The following is a 13114-nucleotide window of genomic DNA, read 5'->3' on the forward strand; positions in this document are numbered from 1 at the left end:
GCAACATTTACATATTCTAGTAGTGTCTTTTGTTTTGTGTGTTTGTTTGTTTGATATTTTGTGTGTATGTGCATATGTTTGTAAGTATTTTGCTTTTATCTTAAGCGTGAAATACGAAAAATTGATTCCTTTTTTTTTGTACAAACCATTAAGCCATAAATAAATTGAACACATATGCATATATTACATTATAAAAAGCATTTGTTTGTTGGGGTTTAACGCCCGAGCAGCAATATTTCAGCTATGTTCAGGCAATGAACATGAAATGGATGATCAAATGAACATGAAATGATGAAATGAAAAATGGGATGGAACATAAGGATAATAGGGTCGACAAATTTTGATTGCCACTGGAAATAGGGAGAGGTGGGTAGGGTCGGGCAGTTTAGCGTCCTGTGGCGGAGCCCTATGGTTCCTACTCCGGGAGAATACCACAGTAGTGTTCTTTAACGTACGAGGAACGTGGCATCTTTCCCAACACGGTGCACCACTATGGTTTGCAGTCAGGTTTTCCGTATTTTAGCCTGACAACCCCAGCCTGTAACACGCCAGACGTATCCCATTCCACCTCCTGGGGCACACAACCCAGTTGCGCTTTGGGCAGAGCGCCCTAGCCCCCGGCTAGGGTTCTGAGCACTATTTAGTCGCCGTTTACGACAAACTTAGCGCTGCTGCAAGCCTTTTCTGTTAACACCCGGACCTGCACGGGGCTATAAAAAGCATAAAAACGAAATTAGGGCAATCCTTGATATAGAAAAATACGGGATATGATAACAAGAACAAAAAGAAACAAGGTGTACCTTTCATTTACATATTTTGCTAATGTTCATGAAATCGGTTTCATTATTAATAGATTAATTTAAACCGAGAAGATATACGTATGCACAATTGCTTTATATACTGCCATTATCATGTAGTATTTGGCATACGTGAATGGAGGATTTTAGGGGTACTGACCTTGGGCATACTGTTTTGGAATTATGGGTAAAAAGGGGGCAAATTTTATCAATATAACTACGAGTAAATGCAAAACGTTTTCTATGATATCGTTCCACAATACTATATTTCTCAAGGTCAGACTTGGATTGACTACAAGGGGGATAGGCTTGAACTTTTTAGGAATCATTGTATTATATCCAGGTAATAACTTGAAAATAAATAAAACAAGCATTTTTTTTATTTCTGAAAAGTTGCGTACATGTACAAGAGGACTGATCTCATTGAAATTGTACTACGAAATGCTTTTCAACTGAAGAAATCTGGGATTTGGGTGTGTGATTTGAACTGATTAGGAATTAGGGGCCAGAAACAACCGTTGTCGTGATATGTGACTAATAATTTGATTAAAGGGGGAAGATGAATTTTTACAACAATGTGCCACATACCAAAAGGAATGTTGGACTGAATTTTGGGGGGGTATGACCGAACCATTTAGGAATAACTTCGATTTTGTTTAATATTTTTTTCTGTGGCAAATGTATTATCTCAATCAAAATTAAAGTTTGTTTGTTGAGGTTTAACGTCCGAGCAGCAATATTTCAGCTATATTCAGACAATGAACATGAAATGGATGATAAAATGAACATGAAGTGAAGAAAAAAAAGAATGGGTCACAAGGATAATAGGGTCGACAAATTTTGATTGCCACTAGAAAAGGGGGGGATGGGTAAGGTAGGGCAATTTAGCCTCCTGTGGCGGAGCGCAAAGGTTCCTACTCCGATCGAATACCACAGCAGGGTTCTTTAACGTGCGAGGAACGTGGCAACTTTCCCAACACGGTGCACCACTATGGTTTGCGGTCAGGTTTTCCGTATTATAGCCTGACAACCCCAGCATGTAACATGCCAGGGGTACCCCATTCCACCACCTGGGTTTGTTTGTTTGTTTGTTTGTTGGGGTTTAACGTCCGAGCAGCAATATTTCAGCTATATTCAGACAATGAACATGAAATAGATGATAAAATGAACATGAAATGATAAAAAAAGGATGGGTCACAAGGACAACAGGGTCGACAAATTTTGATTGCCACTAGAAAAAGGGGCACACATCCCAGTTGCTCTGTGGGCACAGCGCCTAGCCCCCGGCTAGGTTTCTGAGCACTATTTAGTCGCCTTTTACGACAAGCTTAGCGCTGCTGCAGGCCTATTCTTTTAACACCCGGACCTGCACGCGGCCAATCAAAATTAAAAGCTGTAAAAAGCTTGAATAGTGTGACCATACTTTTCCAAACTGTTTTTTCTTCTCTCGCTCATTTGCTTTCTTTAATTAAATATCGTTACGATTGTACTGTATTCTTTGCTTGAGATTTAGATCTTCCCTTGGTTACTCATTGAAACACGTGTACATCATATCATATAAGTAATTTTGTATTTGAGTTCATACTTTTGCGAAAACACCACAATTTGGATTTAGTTATTAACGAATTTGCATGTAGTGATAAAGATTCACAACAAAACACAATTACAATGTAGTTGTAATCCTTTGGTAACAAACTGAATATGTAAGCATCACTTCTCATCAACAAAATCAAGGGTATCAATATTCTAATGGAAATCAATAGAATGTAATCAAAGGACAAATACTAAACAGGAAAAACATACACACGACAAAGAATATGACGTAACCAAAATAACACATGCAAAGATACAAAAATGTATGAGCAACTCAGACTCTACTAACAGTTTGGAGCATGGACAAGACCAGACGCATCGGTAAGTTTAGTGTCCTTTGCTTTTCTAGGAACACCCAACGAATTGTTCATACAGTTTGTTTGTTTGTTGGGGTTTAACTTCCGAGCAGCAATATTTCAGCTATATTCAGCCAATGAACATGAAATGGATGATGAAATGAACATGAAATGAAAAAAAAAGGATGGGTCACAAGGATAATAGGGTCGACAAATTTTGATTGCCACTGGAAAAAGGGGGTATGGGTAAGGTCGGGCAATTTAGCCTCCTGTGGCGGAGCGCAAAGATTCCTACTCCTATCGAATACCACAGCAGTGTTCTTTAACGTGCGAGGAACGTGGCATCTTTCCCAACACGGTGCACCACTATGGTTTGCGGTCAGGTTTTCCGTATTATAGCCTGACAACCCCAGCATGTAACACGCCAGGGGTACCCCATCCCAGTTGCTCTGTGGGCAGAGCGCCCTAGCCCCTGGCTAGGGTTCTGAGCACTATTTAGTCGCCTTTTACGACAAGCTTAGCGCTGCTGCAGGCCTATTCTTTTAACACCCGCACCTGCACGGGGCAATTGTTCATACAAAGTCAAGTCCGAGGTAGACGAAAGAAGAAAGGAAAACTATGACACCGGTAACAAATCGGTTTTAATTGTGCAGATGGATACACAGTATCGATCCACGAGTTCATGACTTCTGTAGGTACCGGTCTATTGTTTGTTTGTTGGGGTTTAACGTCCGAGCAGCAATATTTCAGCTATATTCAGACGATGAACATGAAATTGATGACAAAATGAACATGAAACGATGATGAAATGACAAAGGGATGGGACACTAGGACAATGGGGTCGACAAATTTTGATTGCCACTGGAAATAGGGAGAGGTGGATAGGGTCGGGCAATTTAGCCTCCTGTGGCGGAGCCTTATGGTTCCTACACCGAGAGAATACCACAGTAGTGTTCTTTAATGTACGAGGAACGTGGCATCTTTCAAAACACGGTGCACCACTATGGTTTGCGGTCAGGTTTTCCGTATTATAGCCTGATCACGCCAGGGGTACCCTATTCCACCTCCTGGGGCACACATCCCAGTTGCTCTGTGAGCAGAGCGCCCTAGCCCCCGGCTAGGGTTCTGAGCACTATTAAGTCGCCTTTTACGACAAGCTCAGCGCTGCTGCAGGCCTATTCTTTTAACACCGGACCTGCACGGGGCGGTACCGATCTAGCATGGCCAATCCCTGAGCGGGTAAACGTACATGGAGTGTATGAAAATATAGTGCGTTTCCTTTTCGTTTTTTCACAAACTAATGTTTTGTCAAAATATATGAACACCGACTTGTAAAATAGAGCAAACGTAACACTATAAGATGACAAACTTTTCGTTAAGAACACTCAACATTTTAACACATAAATGTTCCTCTGAAAAGGTTGGTTTGATGAGTGCAAAACAAAAGTGAAAGTAGAAAAATGTTTATTTATAGTTCAAGACTAATTTTCTGCCCGATCTTCGTGGACTCACCTTACTTTTTTGTGGGAATAAGTTTTTCACATGTCCTTAGGAACGCAAAACAAGTGAAGGTTTTATTGAATCAATTGACATATATATTTTTTTTAATTCTAAAAATATGCACTTTACTATAGGAGTCTGTTGGAATATTAATACAAAACTGAGACTTGTAGTAATTACTGCAATCTTGTAGCAACATAACCCTCTACAGAAACCTTATTGTAAGAAGTCTACTGCTGTACAAAAAAGCTGCGTAGTTAGACAAGCTAGGCATAACGTATGAGTTGTGATATGGAAACTCCATACGCTGGTGCTGAAAGGATGTTGCCACAAAATGAAAGACGATTTGCAATCGTTTTTACAACGTACGAGAAATCTATCCAGTATTACGCACACATGTATTTGTATTTTGGTATACCGTCTTTTCTGGAGTAACAAGGATGTATAATATTTTTGAGTCGGAATTTTAAATGAGCATGGGGAAAAGGAGTATAAGGGGTTGAATATTCTTAATAATTCTGACAATAATCTTGAATTGAAGGCTCCTTTCATCTGTGGCAACATCCCTTCGGCTCCTGCGTATGGAGTGTTCATATCCGAACTCATACGTTATGCCAGAGCTTGCCAAAACTACGCAGACTTTTTGTATCGCGCTAGAACTCTAACAAATAGGCTTCTGCAACAGGGTTATGTTGCTACAAGATTGAAGTCATCACTACAGAAGTTTTATGGTCGTCATCATGAACTCGTGGATCGTTATGGTGTATCCATCAGCACCATGAAAACTGATTTATTCAACGGGTCATAGTTTTCCTTTCCGCGTTTCTCTATCCCGGACTTGACTTGTTATGAGCAACTCGGCGGGTGTTTCTAGAAAAGCAGAGAACGCTTACCCTACCGGTGCACCTGGTCCATGCTCCCAGTTTTTAGTGGAGTCCGAGTTGCTCATTTACTTTTGTTACTTTGTATGTGTGATTTTAGTTGCTTTATGTTCTTTGTTGTGTATGTCTGTTTTCCGTGTCTGGTCTTTGTCCCTGGATTACATTCTTTTGATTACCGCTATAACCTTGGCTCCCTTGATTACTCTTCCAGAAGATCTTTCGAATTTTTCACGACTCTGATTGAGTTAATAGCACTACTGGATAACAAGTGTCATGGTAAGACAGGAGACCATTTTTAACAGCTATGAGTGTAGCAGTTAAAACTTTTGATGTTTGTTTGTTTGTTTGTTTGTTGGGGTTTAACGTCCGAGCAGCAATATTTCAGCTATATTCAGACAATGAACATGAAATGAAAAAAAAGGATGGGTAACAAGGATAATAGGGTCGACAAATTTTGATTTCCACTGGAAAAAGGGGGGGTGGGTAAGGTCGGGCAATTTAGCCTCCTGTGGCGGAGCGCAAAGGTTCCTACTCCTATCGAATACCACAGCAGGGTTTTTTAACGTGCGAGGAACGTGGCATCTTTCCCAACACGGTGCACCATTATGGTTTGCGGTCAGGTTTTCCGTATTATAGCCTGACAACCCCAGCATGCAACACGCCAGGGGTACCCCATTCCACCACCTGGGGCACACATCTCAGTTGCTCTGTGGGCAGAGCGCCTAGCCCCTGGCTAGGTTTCTGAGCACTATTTAGTCGCCTTGTACGACAAGCTTAGCGCTGCTGCAGGCCTATTCTTTTAACACCCCGACCTGCACGGGGCTAAAAACTTTTGAAAGAGATTTGGTGGTTCATTTTGTAGATCCAGCTTTGAAGTGTTGTTTGTATAGATTATTTTGAGTATTGGAATACAGTACGTAGATGGGTGATTACATCATTGTCTGTAGTTGAGAGACCAAAAACACACAGGTTTTGAATCAGTACGTAATTATTAACAATTTAGTCTTATTTTTTATTTACACAATATTTTATACAAAGACGACATTTTCTTGATAATTGGCTAAGGAATAGTACCCCGTTCCGCATTATCAATGTTGAAAGCAATATGACTTTCTAAGGTAATTATATTTCGATAATGCCCTCTTAATCAAGAACTATTGTTTTATCGAAGGATTTGAATCGGGCTACTCGGTATTGCTGTGTGTGTTCATTTCCTCTTGACATATTAGCAGACAATAATGAATATCATATGACCATGTTTTAACCAATAGGAATAACTCATTCTTCTCTGATGTTGAATGATATTTGATATTGAATATAGTCTTTAAAAAATAAGTTTGAAACTGAACTGAAATAAAATTGATGTAGTAATGTTAAAACTGCAAAAAATGAAGAACACTGAGTGAAACTCATGCAGATTTAATAAAGGCCGAGACAGTGGTGTACGTCTCTTATGGATATAGGACTAAGTAATTATGTGTTAAATAAATTTATATCGATTGTTTGAAGATAAGCGAAAGAGTGAGGTAGAATTAAAACATAAAAAGAAATCGTGATGTTGTTAACTGATAACTTTTAACTCTTTAATCTAAATTTCCCAGTTTAATTAAACAGGATATTCAACTTATCTTAAACAAATCATACAAAAAACACACGTATTTAATAAGATACCGGTATCCAAAAACGTGTCTGCTCTGGTTCGTTCCAAAAATAAGAAGCTCCGCTCATTCTCGTTTTAGGCAACTTAATATGTATTTACGATTCAAAGTGTCATCAAAACAGGGTTTCTCAAGTAAAATGATCAAAATGAATTTTTGTAACAAATATGGCACACAGGGAAATGATTACGGAATCTTAACTAGGAAGGTGTGACATACTCAGTAGTTAGAAGCGTTTGGAGTTCGATATTCCGCGGTACCGCTTAATTCCAAACGGTTCCTACTCCGGAAGAACACAACAGTAGGGTTCTTTAACATGCGAGGAACGTGGCATCTTTCCCAACACGGTGCACCATATGGTTTGCGGTCAGGTTTTCCGTATTATAGCCTGACAACCCCAGCATGTAACACGCCAGGGGTACTCCATTCCACCACCTGGGGCACACATCCTAGTTGCTCTGTGGGCAGAGCGCCCTAGCCCCCGACTAGAGTTCTGAGCACTATTTAGTCGCCTTTTACGACAAGCTTAGCGCTACTGCTGCTGTGATATCAATATCCAAATAAAAAGAGGAGAGTTGAATGGTCAGAAGAAAATCGGACTAGGTTTTCATGAACAGTGAAACGCTTTACATATAAAAAGAAAGACAACTCGACATCAATAATAGAACGATTGAAAAAAAATTATGGCCAAGTCAGTTATAGACTTGAATTCACGTCGAGTATACTTCCAAATACACAAATTAACATATGAAACGCCGTAGTCTTAGAATCATATCTGATGAAGGAACTTTTACCTTCCTAGAGAACCGACAAATCTATCATCACATATATTATCAAAAACAGAATTTCGAATTTATTTTTTATGTGTTTAGTTTTAAAGACATTCTCAATAATGAGAAATTAAAACAAAACTTTCAATTCCGTTTTTGTAACTTATTAAATGTGAATATATTTTATAAATTCTTTATTTACATTTACATTTGATTCTTTTTGTTATTTGTTTTATAAATGTCAAACAATTTATAAAATCAAGTGTGGTAAAGAAGAAAAAATGATGTATTATGATTAGGGTGTCCATTGTAGATGTACGCCTCCTTTTCAAGTAAAAACCAAAGAACTGACTAGAGTTAATCCTTTTCCACCATTTCCGTTGCTGCAATATAGTGTTTTGCCTGTTATGATACCAGAGGGAATAGAGATTGTTTTATATCAAATGTGGATGACTCCGAAGAAGTTTTCAAAGTTCCATGACTAATAAATTATGAACAAATCAATGAGATTTCTTTAAATTTTCAAGTTTCTAGAGTTGTTTTTTTTTTTAATTTATTTCATTTTCACAATTTACTGAATTACAATCGAACATATTTTTTAGATAATATGAGAAGGTAATCAAAGGAACCAAGATTCTAGTGAAAATTGAAAGAATGCAAACCAGGGACAAAGGCCAGACATGGAAAACAGACAACCACAACAAAGAACATTAAGTAAATAAATAATACATTAAAAGAAACAAAAGTAAATAAGGAATTCGGACTCAACTAAAAACTGGGAGCAATAGACCAGGTGCACCGGTAGAGTAAGCGTCCTCTGTTTTTCTCATAAAAAGTAAATCCGGGGTAGAGGAAAGGAAAACTATGACACGTTGAACAAATCAGTTTTCATGGTGCAGATGGATAATGATGACAACCATAAACTAATACAATGTATTAAACTTCTGTAGTGTTGAATTCAATCTTGTAGCAACATAGCCCTGTTCCAGAGGCCTAATTGTGAGAAGTCTAGCGCGCGATACAAAAAGTCTGCATAGTTACGGGAAGCTCAGGCATAACGTATGAATTGTGATATAAAAACTTTATACGCAGGTGCTGGAGGAATGCTGCCACAGATTCATTTTGGATCTCAAATGAATTGAAAATGTTTTGAAACAAATTTGGCATGTGCCTTGAACTGTTAAATGGACACTTTCCTAAGCGTTTGATTTGCATATGCACTGAGCCATCATTACATTACATTCTTCGTGCATTTTTAAAAAGTAAATAACAGCCTTATATAAAGGTACTCTTGCACTTCATCGAATTGATCAACGAACTACATTTTTTAAAACGTCAAGGAAAAACACATTTGTTCAGAGTTCGTCTCTTGAGTTCGTTTTTAGTCGTTGTTATTCATTCGAGATCGTTGCAATTAGTTCTGAACATTATAATTTTTTTGTGCCAAGCTCTGAACTGCGTCCGACGTTCGAAATTCACTCAAGACGCTGCAACCATCCCTCCCAGAAAATGCAAGAATTTTGCAAAATCAGAAAAAAGCGAATGATTTTACGCGACGTTATCCGATGTCAAACGAAGTTTTATTAGAATGATGTCTGAAAGTCTGCAGCGCTAGTAAGATTGGAAACGAACATATGTCTCAATTGTTTATTACCGCTATTTTGTTAAAAATCCATTTTATCTTCCTATACGATGATTTTCGATCTCACGAGTCGAGTGAGAATGAAAAGTATCGCTAGTTTATATGTCTTCGCGTGACATACAAGCAAAAATAGTCCCAAAACGAAACTTTGCAGCGCTTATATATAAAAATTACTTATTTAGGTCAGGAATATGACAATAAAAGAAAACTAATACCTTACGCTTCAGCAAAACAGCGATAAACAGATTATTTAATATTTTTTCGTTGAAAAATATTAAATAATCTAATATTCTCGACGAACGCCTATGAATTACTAAAAACGATTTGGGATTGTTTTGCTCGTTATCAAAGCGTTTTCTATTCGGTAGGTACTCGTTATCCGAAAATTTAACAGGACGTTTTTAACACGTTTAAGTTGTTTCCATTTTTGTTAGAAAAAAAATGATTTAAGAAATATGTATTAATTTCAATATTTCAACACTTTATACGGATGAAAGGGGCTTTTTCCGTTCAGGTTTCCCTTGTAGAGTTAATATTTTACAAAGTTCCATAGAAGTAATTGCATATTTGTTTTGTATGTTAACTACTTTTATTTGAATACACTACCAAGGAATTTACGTAATTTGTGGTTATTTAGTTATCTGCAGATCTCTAATGATATTATTAGAAATTATAAGTTTTGATAAAAGCATGCGTTACGGTAAACAATTAGCGCTTTGGTGAGACTGAAAGCAAAATTAGATTCGTATACCACATGATTACTATAAGTACCCCCGTGCAGGTCCGGGTGTAGATATAGAATAGGCCTGCAGCAGCGCTAAGCTTGTCGTAAAAGGCGACTAAATAGTGCTCAGAACCCTAGCCGGAGGCTAGGGCGCTCTGCCCACCGAGGAACTGTGACTGGTGCCCCAGGTGGTGGAATGGGGTACCCCTGGCGTGTTACATGCTGGGGTTGTCAGGCTATAATACGGAAAACCTGACCGCAAACCATAGTAGTGCACTGTGTTGGGAAAGATGCCACGTTCCTCGCACGTTAAGGAACCCTACTGTGGTATTCTCCCGGAGTAGGACCCTACCCATGTCTCCCTATTTCCAGTGGCAATCAAAATATGTCGACCCCATTGTCCTTATGTCCCATCCCTTTTTCATTTCATCATCATTTCATGTTCATTTTATCATCAATTTCATGTTCATCGTCTGAATATAGCTGAAATATTGCTGCTCGGACGTTAAACCCCAACAAACAAACAAACTATAATAAGTAAACGTAGTAAACGAAGCTGTGAAGAACACATTCATGCTTTGTACTCTATTTTGAACGATCGGAAAATAGCTAGAAAATCATCGTTTGTATGCTTTGTTGATATGCGCAAAGCATTGACAGTGTTGAACATTATTTGCTATGGTATTAACTCAAACGTATTGGAGTACGTGGAAAATTTTTTACAGCAATATACAATCACGCTATACAGAATTGAAATGTTCGATTCGAGTTAACAGTGACTTAACCCCGTGGTTCGACGTAGAAGCTGGCGTTAAAGTAAGCTGTACAATATCCTACACTATTCTCTGTTTACATAAGTGATTTAGCAGACCGATTAAACGCATTAAACTGTGGTGTCACTATATACGATTTTCAGCTGAGCATTCTTCCATACGCTGACGATATTGCGTTAATTGCACCAGATGAAAATAGTTTACAATGTATAATAAACACTGTAACCGACTGGTGTACAAATTGGAAACTTTCGATTAACAATACAAAGACTAAAGTCGTTCACTTTCGAACTCAGTCAACTGTGAAATCAGAATACATGTTCCGTTGCTCTGATAATATTGATTGATTGATTGTTGGGGTTTAACGCCCGAGCAGCAATATTTTAGCTATATATAGACGATGAACATCTAATCATGCTCTAATCATATCGAAAATTTTAACATTTTATACAATGATGAACATTTTTTCAAGTATAATGAAGTGGAATGATATTCAGAGGGTACTTTGCAATCTTCTAAACAGATTTTATGTTCGTAGAATACTGTTTTTGCATTAATAATTTATAAATATCTGTTTTATGGGTTAATATTCTCCCTACTGTTACCATAATTTCTAGTATATATGCGGGTGGTGTGTCGAAATGTGATGGTGTGAGGGATGTTACGATTATGGTCAATTATGTCTGTTACGATGACGATTGTGTTGGTGGTGAGGATGCCTGTGTTTTAGTGCCGTATGTGTGAATGTTATTGTATTCAGATGTGAGTTGTGCGGAGGTACATACTAATTTCGGTGAGGGAATTCCTCTTTGATCACATGGTATCATAATGATTCATAACATTTTGGCATAAAACTCGTTATTTACTTAAAAATGCATTTATATGTTATGAGTACTTTCTTTATATTGGCAGTTTTATTCTAACCATAGTATCTTTGTGCGTTTCGAAAACTGTAATTACATATTTGCGTATTACATTGTATTAACGTTTTCATTATTGATTTCATTTGGCTTATTCAAGATATATTCATACACAAGAATGAGAAATTCACATGCCGTATTTTAAATCTATCCATTTTTTACATTTATTTTACAAAGTATAATTTAGAGTACTTTTTATTTTTAGTTTTAATAATTATATCAAGTTTGATTTTAAGTATTTCATCTTTAGTTTTAATAACGTATTAATTGGCTTTTCAATTGGTATTATTGAATTTTTTATGAAATGATAAATTTATATATATTTTGTTTAATCATTCAAGGTGGATTTTTTTTGCTCAAAATGTAGTGTATTATTACAATGTTTTATATATGTAGATGTATATAATAGTGTCTCATAAGTCTAATAAGGCTGGATATTGATCTTTAATTTTATGTAATTATATATGTTGTAAGATCAATGCGTGGCACTCTAATAAATAAATTTATTATTATTATTACTTCTTAAACGAACCTTATTAACTTCAAATTGAAATTTTAATATTTTTTATTCTAAATACGTTCCATTGTTAGTAAAGCCGGTTTACGTTGATTTCATGTTTCATTCTAAAATTTGCAAGTCTATAAAGGTGAAAAGGTAAAATTTTCAAAAATAAGTGGTATAACGTGTACCCGAGCGTGGCGTACACGAATTAATTCCCCTTATAAAAAAACCTGGGTTCGTACTAGTTTTCTGGATTCGTCAATCTAAAGAAACTGTTTATATGGAACCTTATTTAAATGTACAGATTGATTACAATTTTTTGTTTATTTGGAACTTAACTTAAATGTACAGATTTTGAATAAACCTACACGTTCCTATTATTTTGACAATATGAAAAACGGAAACCAAACTCGTACAACAGCTTAAAATAAACTTAATGTCTGTGACAAGGTATGGTATGACAGGAAACACTCACTACAGTAGTGTGTGAACCCTGATTTCACCCAAGCCTGTACAGTCCTAATTTATAAAAAAAAACTGTTTCAACCCAAACTGTTTCAGACAATGTTTCAAACCTGACTCGGACAGTTTGTTTCAAACCCTTTTGTTGTGACCAATGCAATACTGGTACACCACATCAGGCTTAGAGTCCTTGAATTATTTATTCAACTTTTGTAAATATGTCGAGCCCCGTGCAGGTCCGGATGTTAAAAAAATAGGCCTGCAGCAGCGCTAAGCTTGTCGTATAAGGCGACTAAATGGATGTGTGCCCCAGGTGGTGGAATGGTGTACCCCTGGCGTGTTACATGTTGGGGTTGTCAGGCTATAATACGGAAAACCTGACCGCAAACCATAGTGGTGCACCGTGTTGGGAAAGATGCCACGTTCCTCGTACGTTAAAGAACCCTGCTGTGGTATTCGATAGGAGTAGGAACCTTTGCGCTCCGCCACAGGAGGCTAAATTGCCCGACCTTACCCATCCCCCCTTTTTCCAGTGGCAATCAAAATTTGTCGACCCTGTTATCCTTGTGACCCATCCTTTTTTTTCATTTCATGTT

This window comes from Perna viridis, chromosome 5, assembly GCF_037379345.1.
Source record: "Perna viridis isolate PV_CMFRI_1.1 ecotype Kerala chromosome 5, ASM3737934v1, whole genome shotgun sequence".
NCBI classification, from domain to species: Eukaryota; Metazoa; Mollusca; class Bivalvia; order Mytilida; family Mytilidae; genus Perna; species Perna viridis.